The sequence below is a fragment of the Beta vulgaris genome, chromosome 7, assembly GCF_026745355.1.
Source record: "Beta vulgaris subsp. vulgaris cultivar EL10 chromosome 7, EL10.2, whole genome shotgun sequence".
Lineage (NCBI taxonomy): Eukaryota > Viridiplantae > Streptophyta > Magnoliopsida > Caryophyllales > Amaranthaceae > Beta > Beta vulgaris.
In genome coordinates, this window is record NC_079208.1 from 36,079,068 (window position 1) to 36,099,443 (window position 20,376).

General features: G+C 29.7%; 1 protein-coding gene across 1 annotated transcript in view; it reads right to left on the reverse strand.

Moving 5' to 3' along the window:
- Positions 1–236: 236 nt before the first annotated feature.
- LOC104899224 (uncharacterized) overlaps positions 237–20,376 on the reverse strand; it is a 34,043-nt gene continuing 13,903 nt past the window's right edge. The window contains exon 3 of the transcript XR_008970222.1: positions 237–690. The gene's annotated coding sequence lies outside the window, so the exon portion shown is untranslated. The remainder of the gene's footprint in view (positions 691–20,376) is intronic.

Consider the following 20,376-nt stretch of genomic DNA (forward strand, 5'->3'; position numbering starts at 1 on the left):
ATAATATGTTTTGCTTTTAATTTTAATTATTATATTCATGGACTTCAAATATTTTATGGATTGGAAAGCTTGATGTTTGGTTATAAACTGAAAGCTTAAATTCTTAGTAATCTGTTGCTGTTAAATACAACATTTTGTCAAAATTAACAAATACTAATGCAATTTCAGCAAAAGTTTTATAACGTTTTTTAAATCAAACTTAAAAGTTTAAATACTTTGTTTATGGTTTACTATAAGTCACATCAGTTATTAATCTTGTTGTACACAAATGCTAACTCTCGATCAATTATTAGGCTTTAGAATTGAAGTTATACTCAATATTAACAAATTACTAAATCTCAATCAATTGTTTGACCAAAAATCGAAATTATACTCCATAATATTATTATTAGATGACTTTTTGTTACAAGGAACTACTTATGTGTTAATCTTATAAATACAAATACTAAATATCCATCGATTATATCACCTAAAATTGATATTATGTATAAAAAAAATACTTACAAACTAAGGAGCAACCCTCGAAATACTCTATGCTACTGTACAACCACCCAATAATAACGACAAAAGCTTAAGCCGGATGGTTAAAATTAAACATTGAAGGGTTAAAACAAAAAACCAAAGGGTTATAAAGTATAACGATTGAAATTCAAATCTTAGCTAAACATACTCCAAATAGGTTCTCATCACCTGAAATTCATCAAAAATAAGAAAACATACCAAATAGGAGTAGAATAACATAACTTAAGAATATAATGCAATACTGAACCTAAATATGAAACTAAATGGTATAAAATGCAACCTAAATGCACCTAAAAACTATATATAACTATGACTTAACTGACTTATCATTCAACCATACGATACACTTTTTTGGAAAAATTTGATATGAATAATCCCAACTATGTCCGTTCTGCCAATATTAATCCCAACAACCTATTATCCTGGTATAATCCTAAGCATTACTTCTAATTTACAATATTAGTCCTTAAACTTGGTTAGCTTGTTATAATGGTGATTAAAAAAATGTAATTTGTTAGTTTAAGATGTACTTTCTGTTAGGAAGGTAATGAATTGACTCAATGAATTCTAGTTGTGATTCAATTGAGTAAATTGTATGGTTTAAGAACTAATATTATGAATTAGACATAATAGTTAGGATTATACCAGGATAATAGGTTGTTGGGATTAAAATTGGTAGAACGGCCATAGTTGGGATTATTCATGTGAATTTTTGCTATTTCTTTTTCATAGTCTAATTTCATAAATTTGGGATAAAATTATAATTTTTTGGATGTTTTGATGTGAAAGGGAAAGAATGAACAAAGGATAAGGGTGGAAAACTCGGAAGTTTGTTAGCGGGGTCAAAAAACGATCTAGTTAACGAATTCCGCAATAGGTAGTGATTTATTAGATTTTCATACTTAAATTGTAATTATATGATATATTTTAGCAAAAGGTAAGTTATCAATAATTTTTCCAACTCTTAATTGTTTAATATAAGATTATTTTTTTTCATACTTAAATTATAATTATATGAATTTTTTTAAATAAAAGGTAGTCATCGATAATTTTTCCAACTCAATGTAAGCTTATCTACCCTTAAAAAAATGTAAGCGTATCTAAAAACACTAGAAGTAAAAACAAACTACTTCCTCCGTTCCATAATAAGTGAAATATAGGGATTGGGCACAAGATTTAATAAACATCACTTTCAAAAGCCAAAAAGTCATAAAACCTCTTTTCATTATCAAAAGGATGAGAGAGAAAAGCAAACCACACAAGTTTGTGAAGGGTATTCTTGTCATTTTATAACTTTCTTTTTTCCATTTAAGGTATGTTTCACTTATTTTCAAACGTTCTAAAATAGTAAGTGTTTCACTTATTATGGAACGGAGGAAGTATAACTCAAGATTTTCATTAGGACTAAAAAAAAGTAAGCTTGCCTATTTCTCACAGGTATCAGATTTACCTTGACAAGAATTTCAGAATTTGCAAATTTTTCCATACTGGGGGTTTGGGAACTTACTATCAAATATGGAGAGCGCAATTGTGAAGGGGGATGAAGTATCGGGTTAAAAAAAGGGGGGAGGGGAGATGAATCTTGGTGGGGGGAAAGGAGGTGAGTGTGAGAAAGGAGGGAAATGTGAATTTAGGTGAGAAGGACTGGCGAGAGGATGGATGAGTTCCTAGGGGGAGGGGGGGAAATTCTAGATTTTAATGCGGGTGTGATGAGGGAAGTTGGTGCTGAGAAGTGGACAGTGATAATAAGGCGAGGGGTAAGAAGATATCAAGGTTAGATGAGTTATATTGTAAATCTTTTGTCTTAGAGTTCAGCTGGTTGTTTGAGTAATGTGAGACATGAGATTGATCACAAGATGAATCTATACTATTATCTAAAGCAGAAGACAAAAGCTGACGTGTCAAGCTCACATTAACCGAGCAATTCTAGAGCTCCTCACAATTAAACGCTCAATGAGAGTGTCCACGTGGCAATGCATGTTTTTTGCCGAAAAATTAATGAAAAATGCAAAGGAATTCGGAAATTAATTGATTCATTTTTTAAATTAGGCAATTAATATCATGATCTCATAAGAGATTTCCGGAAATCAAGGATATTCCATTCATATATTAATTTGATTGACGTTAATTATGGGTACAATTTCGTAATTCAAAATTCAAATTAATATTGGTGTATATCCGAAATTTTTAATTGCCATATTGGGTTTATACGAATATTTTACTAATCAACTAAATACGGGAAGTAATTTAAATTATCAATCAATCTTAATTATTCCCTCGCTTAATGGTAATTGTCAATCAATCAGTTAATTTAAATTGATACTATCCGAAATTATATTACCAATCAATCAATCAATAGTTATTCTGATTGTCAATCAACGATAATTACCTAGATAACGTAAATTTTTAAAAAAAAAAACGGAAGATTTTTTAGTATAAATAGTGTCGTTTTCTCTTCAAACATCCCAACAATTTCGGACTTTCCAATTTGCATATTGATGTCAACTTCTTCCCCTATACTCATATTATTTCTCCTCCAAACATTAGAAACCGAAAATCATCAAAATGCCGTAGTTGAAACAAGCCATTTCTCATTCTTAATCTTTTTTTAATTAATTGTTTTTAGTTCATCCTGTAAATTCCGTTTTTTATTTTGTTATCATTTCTTTATGTATTTTATTGTTTGTTAATTCATCAAATGTAATCCTTATCCTCTTGAATAATCATTTCATTTTTTTTTTGTCATATTATATTCAAATTCGATTAATGATTTGATACTTTTGGTTGTTCTTTATGCAATTTGAAGGTTATTCTAGACTCAAACAATCATATTACTTCGAATTCTTCACTTTTATTAAGGTTCCAACGCAATTACACATCATACATTGAAGGAACTCAATTCCGTGAGTGTTGTATTCCATCATCATACAATATATGCAGGATACAAGCTTAAAGCTAGGCTACTAATTAGCTGGCAGATTGCTATACAAAAGGTAACGTAACACTAACTAAAATATATAGCTTACTGATTTGCAAGAATCATGGAAAGCAAATATTGACTAGCTAAACTAGGATATGTACAACAGTATAGAATATATGCTAAATATATTCTAACATACATTCAATATTTGCACACATTATAATTATATTATACTATATAATTCGTCAACTACAAACAATGTATGAGCAGAGGCGGATCTAGGATTTTATGTTTGGGGGGTCCGATCAAACTATCTATAAATATATAATGAGTATCATAAAGAAATCGACCAATAATTTCATGGCACATACAAACAATGAGAATAGAGTTTCAAATTAGATAATAGCGCAAACTTTATACTTTTGTTCATGTCAGGTATTGAAAAATACTTTCATCATATTCTATTTTTGTACTATATCAATATTTTTAATATATGTTGTTCTATAACTTTTTTTATGGGAGAAATTAACTTAAAGATCCTAAACACACAAGTTTGACCCTAATCACTTATCTATTGCAATAAAAGGGGTTCTAGAGATTAAAAAGCTCATTTTCTTACTAAGATTTTTTTACTTGGTTGAATTTAGTCAAATGAAAATCCACTTCGTCAAATTGTCGCTTTATTATGAGCGAATGAAAGAATTGTTGTATTGAAAATTCAATTGTTAGACAGTTAGAGAGTTGGAGTTGGACATAAGAACAAATAAATTTTTAGACTTTAAGTATGTAAAAGAAATGGGTAGAAAAGCAAACATGAGAAAAAAGGAGAGAAGAAAAGATATATTTGATGTTGTATGTAATGATGTGGTTAATTAATTTGTTTCATCTTCTAGAAGATTGTTAGAATTGGGTTTGTTAGCATGTGAAATAGTGAGCTTGGACATTTGAGAAAACAGATAGAAGAACAAATAAAAAGAAAAAACGTTGGAAATAGTAGATAGAAAACCAAAAGAATAAAAATGAAAGCTACATATGTTTTGAAGAAGAATCGAACACTAAGTACCAGTAGAGCAAGTACTCTCTAATGAAAACTAAAGGCAGCGAATTTGCTTTTAATATGATCTTTACGTTTCACAGCAGAAAATAATTTTCTTAAATTTTTTTTGGGGGGGGGGGTCTGTGCCACCCAGGACCCTTCATGGGTCCGCCCCTGTGTATGAGGCAATTTTAATATTTCGTTTTCTTATTAATAAGTTGTTTTTACAGATACGAAATTAGGAAAAAAATAATTGAAAAGCAACGAAGAAATCCAAATTCAACCTCATAGTGAAAAAAGAAAGCTTATAATCATAACTGAAAAATTTATATCCAAATGTTTTCCAAATTTTATGGTCAAAGAAAATAAATTGTAAATCTGACCTTGCACTTTAATTTACTTTTTTTGCACTATATTAAACAATTAAAGTTACAATGATACTTAATCTATAATGAAGTTGCAAGACACTTAATGATATTTGTTACGATGAAAAAGTTCTACAAAAACTATCTATTGAAAGCTTGCTAAACTTATCGTGGGATTACATTGATAAGATTGATGATTTGTTTACACGATTTTGGAATGTAACAATCTTGAGGCTATTGTACGAGTTGGAATGGTAACTGTTTTTTGGTAAATTAATTATATACATCAATTAAATTATTTGTATACATTATGTTGATAATTAATATTTTATTAATTCTTCCAGGTACAATATTTTACTCAAATGAAGATTAAAGAGGGTATTGCAAATTTTAAAGAAGCATCTAATGAAGGCTATTTAGTTGCAACCTATTTACTGGGCCTAATAAATCTATGCAGTGAAGATGTGAATTCTAAGGAAGTTGGTTTTAAAATGATACCAGATACACTAATTAAGATGGAATTGGAAGGGATTGTCCAATGTCGGAAGAAAATTCGCTATCATTTTTCTACAATATGGATAGAAAATAAAATTACTATTCAATCGGATTTATTTGTATGCTATAACAATATAAAATGTGAGGTGAAAAGGAACCTTTGGGAAGGTGATAATTACAACTATGAAGTTTCATATGAACCTATCATACTATGTAATGCTTGCAAATGTAATCGAGAACTTTGCTTCTTTCTATCATTTATGTCATATAATATTTAATATTTATTTTTTAATAAAGTTTATTTATTATATTGTTTACGCATTGTTCCATATTGTCTCATCAATAATAACGTAACTTTCAATTAAATTATTAGTTAGTAAAAAATATTTAAATAGTTTAATATTTGATTTGATTAGTATCCGATTTTTTCTTTTTCAAAACAAGTAAGTAAATGTAAAAAACATCTGTCAATTACAAATTGCCTTTTTCAAATTGATTTCGAATAAGTCATATATTTAGTTGACATAAGTATAATTGCACATTTTTTAATTTCACATATGTTAGGATATATTTTATATAGGAAAAATCAAGATTCACAAAATCAAATCTTATGACAATGTATTTATTGCATAAAATATATGTAATATACGTTTATAAGATTTCTGAAAAAGCAACATATATATTAATGTCTTCTCGATTCTAAATGTGTTGTACTTAAAAATAAGTTATTTATACAACTTATATGATTTAAATTTTATAAAGCCAAAATATAAACTAATTCTTAGTATGAAGTCTGAAAATATATGTATAATAGAACGCTTCCCACAGAAATTGTTGTTGATATATTTCACGTGTTGGACTAATTCTTCAGAGATTTATTTAGGTGCAAAGTAAGGTACGAAACCATGTTCAACTAATTATTCATAGTTTTAAATTATTTATAAATAATGTTTATAGATAATCATTCTTTTGATATAGTTGCAAGACACTCAATATTATTTGTGAAGATGACAAAGTTCTACAAAAGTTATCAATAGAAAGCTTGCTAAGCGTTATCTTGGGATTACATAGATAAGATGGATTTCTTATTTACACGATGTTTAGAGTGCAACAACGTTGAGGCTATTGTTCGAGTTGGAATGGTAATTTTTTTACAAGAATTTATTCAAATATTTATAAATTATAGGCCTTACATTCACATTATAAATATATGTTATTTGATTTTTTTTCAAGTATATTTTATATTGGTTATTCATATATCTATATGTTTTTTATAGGCATACTTTTTTACTGAATCGAGGATAGAAGATGGTATTCATTTTTCGAGAAAGCATCAAATGAAGGATATTTAGTGGCAACTTATTTGTTGGGATTATATATCTTTGTAGTCAAGAAGCGAGTTACAAGGAACTTGGTTTCAAAATGATACCAAGTACGTTAATGAAAATGGATTTGAAAAAGATTGTAGAATGTAGGAAGAAAATTCTTCTAATTTTTCGGGAGTATGAATAGAAAATAAGATGTCTTTGAATCAGGATTTTATTTATGTGATAGAGAACAAGCATGTAAGCTGGATAGAAATCTTTTTGAAGATCATGAATGCTACTAGAAGTTTCAGATGATCATAGAATAGTATGTGATTCTTGCATTGTAATCGAGAATTATGTTCTTTTTATCATTTATGTATTAAGTATAATTATATGTTTGTAATTCTAATATAATGATTTAATACATTAATAATTTGTGTCTCCAAAATTTATTACACCGGAAGTATGTTTGTTATTTTAAACGTTTTTACATAGTTTACGTTATATCCTCTCACCCCTTATTTCAATATAACTTTGAACTAATCATAAAATAATGTTTAAAGTCGACTATATATATATATTGAGGACTAATTTCATATTCCTTTAACCTTATATATATATATATATTATATATATATATTATATATATATATATATATATATAATATATATTATATTATATATATATATATATATATAATATATATATACGTTAGTAGTATTATCTATTTAATAAATTGTAAATGGTGTGTATTAACAGGAATAATGTCAAATTTAAGGTAATATTATCTTATAATATCCATTATGATTCTGATGTTGACAAATAATAAAAATATATTAAGGTTGTAAACCTTCTATTTATATTACATAATAATTTAACCTAATTGTAGCTAGGTAATATTGATAACTAAAATTAAGGCTAAAATCAGGATTGAAATATTTGCCAACTATACATAGATATGTATTCCTATTACATAATATATATTATGTATGTCTATGAATTCTCATGTTTATAATATTCATTCAAATAATATGTTAAGATAGAGTATGATTATTCATTTTTAATATTTCAATTCATCCACCAATTCAAAATGAATAATGAAAATGATGATCCAAGTGCATCAAAACAATATCGTCATGTTAAGAAGGGAAGGGGTTCAAAACGACATGCATATCATACATGTATGTATTCATCTAACCGTTTATAGTTAGGTTTTATATATGAATATATGATATTCCATCTTCTTCCCAATAAATACAATATAACTAATTATTAAATTACGATTAAACTATAAACAAATTATAGTACTAATTATTACATTTAACATTTCACGATATTAATGGAATATCAAATATTTCTTATAAAAACTAATTATAAACGGTTTAGTAATCATTTTTTAAAGCAAAGAAAAATAATATATAAATAGTCTAATATATAAGTATTAGGATTCTCACCTAAATTCTTCTATATCTTGTGCGATGTGTTATAAAGTGTTTGATTATACTCATGTTTATTCGAATGCATATCCACATGAAAATAACAAAACAAATAAATAATATTATTTTAATAAAACATTATATTTAAGACTATTAATTACAATTGATGAAGTTGTTAACTTTCAGAAATAGCAAACACTATCGAATGTATATGTATTTTATTCCATGGCAATATGTACGTTTATTATTTATACAAGTATTTCTTCTACTAAATTATACGTTTGATTAGCAGACTTACTCGAAATCCAATCCCATACTTTGTCGCCAAGAATAGAAGAGGATTTTACAAGTCAACGCTCTCATTTAAGCGATATTTCAAATGGTAATATATTTATCATTATTTTATAACTTAAATTTCATCATTTTCGAATGTGTATAGTTGTGACATACTCCCTCCGTTTCCTAAAGATCTTCCCACTTACTGTTCCTACAGATACCAAGGAAAATCAAGTTGTGTGGGACATGGTGTGAGTAAAGTAGGAGAGAGAAAGGGGTTAAAAGAAATAAACAAATAAAAAGGGGTTAAAGTAGGAGAGAGAAAGGGAGTAAAATTGAATTAGTAATGTAATGGTGGACCATATGATAGTGACATGAGAGGGTAAATAGGGAAATTTGTTTTGCCAAATAAGGAATAAAGCAAAAGAGGGAAGATCTTTTGGAAACACCCTTAAACGGAAAGAGGGAAGATCTTTAGGAAACGGAGGGAGTATTTGATAATGTTAAAATATATAGTTGTGACAAGCTTTGAAACACAAGTGCAATCAAATGAAAATCCATATTCACCAATCATATATGCAAGGGGCAATACGCAAAGAGAGAAGTACAAATTAGCAAGGGAAAACAGGAAATATATATTACATGAAAAGCGTAACAAAAATCATAACATGTTACATGGTATGTATTGTTCATTGTATTTGTCTATACATATTTGCTTCTAATATATCATTTAATATTTGTGGTTATGTGAAATATAACATTTTTTTGATTTTTTGCAGATAATGTTAGTCAAGAACAAGAACTACATTTTCATTCTCAAAGAAGTCACATAAGTTGTATTACTCGAAGAACTCCTTTATGCGACATATCTAATGGTATTTCTATTGCATAATATTCTCATTATAATGTTAAAATAGTTAAAAACTCATGAATTATGTTATTTTTTTATACTTCTATTTGTAATTATAGATGACATACAATATGTTATAGTAATAATAGATGTCATATTTATTTTTGTTTTATTTATCGTTAGTTTGAAAACTAATAGAAACAACATTTTTATCAATTTACTGTAAATAAAAAAATAATTTTTCTTCATATATTCGTTTAGTCGTATGGAATCACATTTTAATACATATCCTTAACAATTGATTCAAATAATTTAAACTTGCATTTGGAAAATTAAATTAATCTAATTACAACACAACACATAAATTTGATTAATAAAAATCTAGATTTTATTTGTATTGCACTAATATTTGTTTCTTCAAACTAAAATATGTTTATGTAAGATTATATTGTGCATATTTAAGTTTTTCCAATTTTTATTTACTCAAGAAAGTATACATATTGTGCACAAAAATACAAAAATAAAGAAATTAATACCTTACAATGTATTTTCTTGAAGTCTACTAAATCTCCTTTGCAACATACTGACATGCAACCCAGTTTTTAATTTTAACTACATAATTGCAAAATTCTATAAATAAATATTATAATCAACCTTGGTTAAATAATATATATTTATGGACAGAAATAAAAAATATTAAATATAAAATTTTACCTAAAATTCAATTCAAGTGAACCAAATAAAATATACCAACTTATTGTTGATATTCCACCAAGATCTATAATTTTAAAACCAATAAAATCATATTATTATTCAATAGTACACTGTTTTAAATTTAAATTATAATTAAAAAAATATTAGGACTTTATTTCTTATTTTCATTATGTTGAAGATAACATTTTAATTTTAAAGAAATATTAACATGCAATCTAAATACTCAATCACATTTATAATAATAACCAATAATATTAATAATTATAATGAAAAAATTATGTAATTATAAATTCATCATGTATAATTATATGTTCGTACGAAAAAAATTGTATATGCAAAATCTTTTGTTCACTTTCTATTAAACTTATGTATCTTAAATTGACCCATAATTCACCAAATTTTTACATGCAAATCAATTAACAATATGTTTTGTAGTTATTCATATCTTTTTAAGATCTCTCAATAAAAATAAAAACTGCATATAAATATATACAAACTATATCTACATAAACGAAAAAAAAACATGTTAAAATTACCAAAAATATTTGTTTCTTACTTTCATTATAATGAATAAAAATTTAATTTTCAATAAACATTAACATGCAATCTAACTACTCAATCATATTTGTATTAATAACCAGTAATATGAATAATTATAATTAAAGAAAAAATTTAATTATAGATTCATCATGTATACTATTATCGGAAGAAAAAAATTATAAACGAAATATTTTTGTCACTTACTATTAAACTTATTTAGCTTAAATTCACCCATTATTCATCATAATTTTACATGCAAATCAAATTTCGAATATTCATTATTGTATTTATTCATATTTTTATAAGCAAAAGCAAAAAAAATATAAACTACATATCCACATAACATATACCATATAACAAAAACGAAAAAAAGAAGTTAAAACTTACCAAAAATCTTTACTTTCCATCTTGAATATGTTGAGATGATGACATGCAACTATATTTTGCAAGTAATTCATCCATAACTAATCAACATTTGAGAAATTCTCGAATTAAAACTTTGAAAAAATGGAAATATGTAGCATTTCAATATTATTTTCTACCGAGATATTTCGAACCAAAAAAATCTGATTTTTTTTTGTGTTCTCATGTTTGATGTTGAATTTTTGTATTTGATTTTGAGAATAAAAATTTTGTAGGACAAAATCGTGAGAAATGAAGAAATTTTTTGGAAATTTTTGGAGGAGTAGATGAAGAGATTTGTGAAGAATTCTAGAGAGAAGTTAGAGAGATAGAGAATAAAAGAAGTTGTGTCATGAGTTTGAGAAATGAAGTAAATGAGGAATGCATGTGAATCATCACAAATATAATAACAAAGGTTGCTTATAAATATTGTCTTGACCGAAATATAATCACTACATGTTGGCTTATAATTTGATATTTTGTACATAGTCAAATGGTATGTTACTAATGTTATTATATGTTTTTATAAGAAAACAAATAATATATAGGTTAATTTCATGAAAGCAGTCTATTTTAATGTCAAAAAACATGAATTTTAAGAAGACTTTATATGTAAACATATTATCTTTAACCCTCTCAATATTAATTTATTTGTGATACTATTAGTACTTAAGATATAGTCATAATAAAATACTATTATTCTAAATTTAATTAATTAGTATAATCACACATTATCGTTTGTTTTGGTTTTCATTTGGCAATTATATTGTCGTTATATAACTTCACTTTTTGTATTGTATTGTTTTTGTTTGTTTGCAGTATCCTCAAGATCTCTAAATCAAGTTGTATTAAAACAAATTGAACAACGATGTGCAAGGCAAAAAAGAAAGCTAATATTATTACAAAGATGTGAAAAAGTCTCGGCCAATTTAGGGACGCAGCAATCCGTATTTTATTCCAATGTTTTTTGTCGTTCATTGAACGGTATAGATGTGTACTCCCTCCGTTTCCTAAAGATCTTCCCGCTTACTGTTCCTACAGATACCAAGGAAAATCAAGTTGTGTGGGGCATGGTGTGAGTAAAGTAGGAGAGAGAAAGGGGTTAAGATAAATAAACAAATAAAAATGGGTTAAAGTAGGAGAGAGAAAAGAAGTAAAATTGAATTAATAATGTAATGGTGGACCATATGATAGTGACATGAGAGGGTAAATAGGGAAATTTGTTTTGCCAAATAAGGAATAAAGCAAAAGAGGGAAGATCTTTTGGAAACACCCTTAAACGGAAAGAGGGAAGATCTTTAGGAAACGGAGGGAGTACTATAGAGGCTATTATTATACGAAATATTATCGTACGTCAAATATAAACTTATTTTATCTTTTCGTATTATATTCAGATGGATCCGTTGTTAATTTACCGTCAATAAGCATAATATTTAATGATTCAAGTATTATTTGTACTACTCCATTGGGGCGTAGGTAAATATGATACATTCCCTTTATATGGTAATTAAATTTTAATGTTGATATTAGAAATTAATATACAAATTTATTTTATAGATTTGCAATCATCATCTTCTAAGTCGTCTTTGAGGCACCGCTAAACACAACTATTACTAACAATAATCCTACCAGCATTGTTAATAACGTTATACGCTTTACATACATTCAGATATTTAATTATTATTATTATTTATATTAAACGATTAAATAAAATTAATATGCAAAATCTCATGATGATATTTATTTGACATTTACTTTAGCCACACAATCTCCTTCTGATATTGCCAGAAGTAACAGAAAGCTGATTATGTTAGAAAAAAGAGCTCAAGGTATGCATTCTGTACTTTTCAATGAAGTGATTGTATTCGATAATTACATCGATTTATTCATTTATATTAACTAAAACGCAATAATTAATAGGCAGCTCTTTGGTTTCTGGAGACATGTTGGAATTGGCACAATCTCATAGTTATATTAGATCTAAGAGACATGTGGTTCGAAGTTCAAATATCCTTAAATCAGTTACGCAGAGAATTATAAATGATATTAATTTATTATTTACTTATTTAATATAAGTATGTAATATTTGAAGTACATTTTCACATCATATCTAAAATGTATTATTGTTTATGATTGTTATATAAAGATGAAAATATTGAATCAAGTTCTCATGACCAATCAAATACTATCGTTCAAGATGAGTGTGTTACAGAAGACGATAGTGACAATGACGTCAATTATATGGATATCGTTACAGGTTGGCATATAATTTATTTTATTGTGTTTTCTTCTTATTTATGTTTATATCGCATATTTATTATTGATTTTGTTTTTTCAGAGAGAGCTACTCAGATTTAGGAGATCCAACATATGTCTGTGAGTTTTGTGGCGCGGAAATGTGGTTTGATGAGAGAGTCAACAAGAAAACCAAAAACATCAAGCCAAAGTTTTCGTTGTGTTGCATGCAAGGGAAGGTTCAGTACCTCTGCTAAAACATCCACCTCAAATTATTTATGATCTATTGAAGAAGAAACATAATAGAAGCAACCACTTTCTTGAGAATATAAGAGGATATAGTATGATGTATTCGTTTACATCAATGGGTGGAAGGATTATTGCACCTACAACTAAAGGTCGATGTCCATACAATTACAAAATTGGTGGTCAAAATCATCACTTAATAGGTACTTTATTGCTTGCTGATTGTGCACGACCAAAGTTTTCTCAACTTTACATATATGATACTGAGGATGAAATAAAGAACAGGAAAACAACTGCAAGGTACAACATAGTAAATCATCAAGTATCATTGTAACTTTAATTGTTTAATTTACATATTCCTTTTCAAATCCTAACTTATTATTCATTATGTCTTACCAGTAGTCAAACCCAGACAAGTTTGAAGATCGCTTAGTCGCAAATTACAAGATATGTTAGATCATAATAACCCTTTAGCTCATAATTTTAGAATGGCTAGGGATAGGTTTGCATCTAACACGTGTGAGAATTTGAAATTAAAACTTATCGGCAAAAGAGAGTCTGATGGAAGAACTTACAATTTGCCAACAACATCAGAAGTAGCTGCACTTATCGTATGAGATATTGATAGTGCCGAACGAAGGGTGGAAAGCTACATCAAATTTCCCGAACTTCATCCTTCTTACCTCGCTATGCAATATCCACTATTATTTCCATACGGAGAAGATGGATTTAGAACAAATATTATGCATAGAGAAGACTCAATCAGACGGTTCAACAGGTAAGAGGTTTAAACTCACAATGCGTGATTTTTTGCATACAGAATACAAGACCGAGCTTTGGAGCGGCAATAATACTATTATCTCGGAGGTTGTTACAACAATTCTCAGTAGATGCTTACACAATGATTGAAGCTGAAAGGTTGTCTTTTCTTAGACACAACCAACAGAGCTTGAGAGCCGCGAATGTCAAGAATTTAAGAGGTGCTGTCGAAAGAGGTGAAACAGAGGGATCTTCAACTGGAAGTCGTATAGTATTGCCAGCTTCCTTCACAGGAGGACATAGTTATATGAGAGAAAACTATCAAGATGCGATGGCTATTTGTAGATGGTATGGTTATCCAGATTTATTCATAACATTTACGTGTAATCCTAAGTGGCCAGAGATTACTAGATTTGTAAAAAAAAGAGGCCTAAGGCCAGAGAATAGGCCAAACATCATATGTCGAGTTTTTAAGATGAAACTAGACCAGCTGGTGAAGGATCTGAAAGATCGCAAAATATTTGGCAGGGTTAGGGCTGGTATGTTAGACATCGTCCTTATTATTATTATTATTATTATTATTATATTATTATTATATTATTATATATTATTATATATTTTATTATTATTATTATTTTATTATTATATATTATTATTATTATTATTATATTATTATTATTATTATTATTATTATATTATTATTATTATTATTATTATTATTATTATTATATATTATTATTATTATTATTATTATTATTATTATTATTATATTTATTATATATTATTATATTATTATTATTATTATTATTATTATTATTATTATTATTATATTATTATTATTATTATTATTATTTTATTATTATTATTATTATTATTATTATTATTATTATTATTATATATTATTATTATTATTATTATTATTATTATTATTATTATATTATTATTATTATTATTATTATTATATATATTATTATTATTATATTATTATTATTATTATTATTATTATTATTATTATATATTATTATTATTATTATTATTATTATTATTATTATTATTATTATTATTATTATTATTATTATTATTATTATATGTTATTTTAAATTGGATTGCTATCGTTATATATTGTATTTAATTTGAATATCAAAACTTATTTTGTTGTCTGCTTATTTTCAGTGGTTTATACAGTTCAATTCCAAAAGCGTGATTTGCCGCACGCTCATGTTTTGTTGTTCATGCATCAGGGAGACAAATACCCTGTTGCTTCAGATATTGATAAGATTATTTGCGTCGAGTTCCCGGTAAATGTGAAGATCCAGAACTATATCAAGCAGTACGATACATGATGCATCGTCCATGTGGGTCAGCAAATACAAATGCTCCTGTATGATTGACAAGCAATGCAGTAAGCATTTTCCCAGAGTTCAATGATGCAACTAGGGTAATGATGAAGGATATCCAGTGTACAGACGAAGAGATAATGGATCTATAGTTGAGAAAAGTGGGATTCACCTTGATAATCGGTATGTTGTTCTGTATAATGCTGAATTGCTTCGTAAATATCAAGGACACATAAACGTTGAATGGTGTAACCAATCTAGATCAATTAAATATTTGTTCAAATATATAAACAAGGGATATGATAGGGTTACAGCTGCGGCTTATCAAGATAAACAGAAAGAAGGTGAAGCTAAAGAAATAGATGAGATAAAGATGTACTATGATTGCCGATATATTTTGGCGTGTGAAGCAATTTAGAGGATTTTTGGATTCAGCATACATTATCGAACCCCTGCTGTTGAAAGATTAAGTTTTCATCTACTAGGAGAACAAACCGTTTTATTTAATGACCATGCGGATGTGGAATCTATACTAGACAGACCTCATATTGACAATACAAAATTCCTATCTTGGATGCAATGTAACCAAAAATATGAACAAGCTAGGGAGCTTACTTATGTGGAGTTCCCTACAAAATTTGTTTGGAAACAGGCACAGAGAGAGTGGACACCAAGAGCTAAAGGTTTACAATAAGACGAATCTACCATGTCTCATCAGGATCTGGAGAGAAGTTCTATCTTAGAACTTTATTGAATTGTGTAAAAGGCGCGACATGCTACGAAGACATTAGAACGGTTGATGGTTTAGTGTATCCTACATTCAAAGAAGCTTGCTATGCAAGGGGTTTACTTGATGATGACAAGGAATATGTCGATGCAATAACAGAAGCAAGTTTTAGAGAATCAGGGTATCATCTAAGACATTTGTTCTCTATGTTACTATTATCTGATAGCATGTCGAAGCCGGAGGAAGTTTGGCATAAGACATGGCAGTTATTATCTGATGACATACTTTACAAGCAGCATTGTCTTCAAAAAAAATAAATGTAAATAACTACGAAAAGATTTTTGAGTCAAAAACCATACTTTTTAGCAATTTGCATTCTTAATATTGGTTACTGTTTTTTTATATGTTTCACAGACCTGCATTTAACCGATGATCAAATCGAATCTTTTGCATTGGCTGAGATTGAAACCATGCTCCAAAGTAATGGTAGCAGCTTGCGTAGATTCAGTGAAATGTCGTTTCCAGATGAACTAATCATTTTTGAAGGACAAAACAAGCTTATAGCAGATGAGCTTTCATATGACTTTAGGAAATGACCTTGGAACACGACAAATTGTATAAAGGTTTAACTGATGAGCAGTCGATGATTTATCGAGAAGTATTGGATGCCGTCTCAGTGAAGAAGGAGGTGTATTTTTCGTTTACGGCTATGGAGGGACGGGTAAAACATATGTTTGGAAAACATTATGTGCTCAATAAGAAAGAAGGGCGAAATTGTATTGCCAGTAGCTTCGAGTGGAATTGTCTCTCCTCCTTCCACGTGGAAGAACAGCTCATTCTAGATTTGGTATCCCTTTGAATGTAAATGAAAATTCTACTTGCGCCGGAATTCGCCCTGGGTCAGAATTAACTGCTCTTCTCATTAAGACAAAACTTATCATTTGGGATGAAGCTCCAATGATGCATAAGTATTGTTTTGAAGCACTTGATAGAAGTTTGAGGGACATAATAAGGTCTGTTGATAGGGATAACTTGCATCGACCATTTGGAGGTAAAGTGATAGTAGTAGGTGTTGATCTCAGGCAGATATTACCAGTTGTACCAAAGGGAAGTAGGCAGGATATCGTGTTCGCCACCGTTAATTCGTCTTACTTATGGGATTCGTGTAAGGTCCTAAGACTTACTCGCAATATGAGATTACAATCAGATTCCTCGAAATCTTCTGCTGATGAATTGCGAGAATTCTCAGAGTGGATACTAAGCGTAGGAGATAGAAATGCTGGCGGTCCTAATGATGGTGAAGCCGTCATCGAGATTGCAAAAGATATCCTTATAGATCCCGGGGTCGATCCGATTTCAGCAATTGTTGAAAGCACGTATCCAGACCTACAGGAGCATATTTGGGAAGCTAAATATTTCCAAGAAAGAACTATTTTGGCCCCAACAAATGAGATAGTGGAGATAGTAAATGATAATGTTCTATCTACTATTCCAGGAGAAGGGAGAGTCTATTTGAGTTCGGATGCTATAAGCAAAGAGGAAGGAAACTTTGGAGTCCACGAAATATACTCCACTGAATTCCTCAATACAATTAAATGCTCTGGTCTCCCAAATCATAGCATACGATTAAAGGTTGGTGCGCCCGTTATGCTTCTACGTAATATTGATCAAACATCTGGATTATGTAATGGCACGAGGTTAGTCGTCAATCATTTAGGTAATCGTGTTATTGAAGCTACTGTTATTTCCGGAAGTAATGTAGGTGCAAAAGTTTTTATCCCAAGAATGACATTGACGCCGTCGGACTCCACCAAGTTTCCTATCAGATTTCAGAGACGTCAATTTCCTTTAATGGTTTGTTTTGCTATGACTATAAATAAAAGTCAAGGACAATCTTTGTCTCATGTAGGCATGTATCTCCCGAGACCTGTTTTTAGCCACGGCCAATTTTATGTTGCTGTTTCCAGAGTTACGAGCAAAAAAGGTCTGAAGATACTTCCTTTTGATAAAGAACACGGAGTGCGTACAAGTACAACAAACGTATTTTATAAGGAAGTGTTTTCAAACATATAGATTGCGTTACAAAAATCATTTCTATAAATAACGATTTGATGCCTTCATATATGATTAGTTAAATATGTTACGTTATTTTTATTATTTTTATTGATCATTAGTTATGCTATCAAGCAATTAATACTCCCGTGCATCATGCACGGGTCCTAAAACTAGTTATGGAAAAAAAATGTTTGATGGCAGAGATGGAAGCTGAAATTTTAGAGTTTACTGATGGAAATGGAGAAGGAACATGATGCTTTGCTAGATGCATGGGTGGAGATCAAGAGAAAGGAGTTTGTTGTAAGAGTTAAGATATTCAAGTTAATGGAGTTTATTGCTAAGGTTTCGGAGACTGAGCCTCATCAGTCTCAGTGGGGCAAATGAAGATTATGGCCTGAAATTGTAGGCATTAACTCAGCGGACTCCCCTACAATTTCATTCCTGATCTGCATGGTTCGCAAATTTAACCCTCATATTTTGTTTTTGATGGAAACAAAGGCTAGGAAAATGTTATTGGAAAATTGGCGGTTTTCTTAGGACATTGTAATGTAGTTTGTGATGATGCAGTTGATAATGCGGGGGGTATTTCCATGTTTTGGCTTCCATCTACTAATCTACTAGTTAGTGGAAGCACTAGGAACTACTTTGTATGTAATATATCTGACGTTAAAGATGGAAGAATGAATATATGGAAACTTATTTTGCTCTATGGATCGCCATATAATCAGTTTAGAAGGGAAATATAGGAAAATGTCAAGGGTGAGTTGATGAATGAATCTGAAAATTATGTTATAATGGGAGACTTTAACCAGGTTGAATTTGCCAATCAAAAACTAGGAGGCTCAGAAATTATCCAAGGTAGAGAGTTGTTCTCTAGTTGGAGACGTGAGTTAGGTCTAGTTGAAGTTCCAAGTTATGGTCCAAGATACTCATGGTGCAACAATTGCTTAGGGAATGAACACATTTATGAGACTCTTGATAGAGTTTATGGTTCAGAAATTTGGTTGGATAATTTATTCGAATGCGAGAGTGTTGGACCTTCCGATTTTACGACCGAAGGTGATGCACCAAGAACGGTGTTTTGGGAAGTGAAGTCAAAGAAAAGTATTGTTCCTCAGCCGGGGGCAAGTCTGGATGGAACCTGTTATATAGTTCAATAGAGGCTAAGTATGTCAAAGCTAGGGAAAAGTGGTTCGAGCTATAGGATGAAACTCTTTACAAGAAAGCATTTAACTGTTCACTTCTCAAGTGCATTACTAAGAAGATGGATTTGAGGTATTGAAAGAGCTTCATGAAGGAGCTTGTGCTTCTTATATAGGGGGAAGAGCGTTGGGGGAAAAAGCGTTAAGTACTAGATATTACTGGTCCACTTTAAAGGAAGACGCCCTTACCTATGCCAAAACATGTGATAGTTGTCAGAAACATGGTAACATTCACCAGAAGTTGTCCAACTATTTGACCCCAATCTTGTTCCCGCTTTCCTTTGCCAAATGGGGCATGGACATTCTGGTCTCGTTTCCCATAGCGGCCGGCCCGAAAAAATTTGTGTTGGTACCCGTGGATTACTTCACGAAGTGGGTTGAAGCTGAAGCAATGCGGGGAATCACTGCTAATGATGTCAAATGTTTCATTTAGAAAAACATCATAACAAGATTTGGCATGCCTCAGTCCATTGTCTTTGACAACGGCCCACAATTTAAGACTCCTAAACTCAAAGACTAGTTGGTTGAACAGTAAATTAAGGCTCACTTCGCGGCTATTGCTCACCCGCAGGCAAATGTGCAAGTAAAAGTGTTCAAAAAGATCTTATCAAACGGTATAAAAAAGAAACTAGACAATGCAAAAGGTCTATGGGTAGAAGAATTGCAATTGGTATTATGATCCATCAGAACAACGGCCAAGAATTCAACTAGGGAAACTCCTTTTATGCTTGTCTATGGTTTGAAAGCTGTCTTACCCATCGAAATAAAGGAACCTACTCTGCGAATTATGTTATACTCAGAAGAGACCAATTGGGTTGCCCCGTGCTCGGCCTTAGATCAGGTGCCAGAGATCAAGGGCAATGCATTGCTAAGAATGCAGCTGTATAAGATTTGGGTGGCCCAAGACTTAACAAGAGGGTCGCCAGACGGCCACTCAAAGTAGGGGATCTG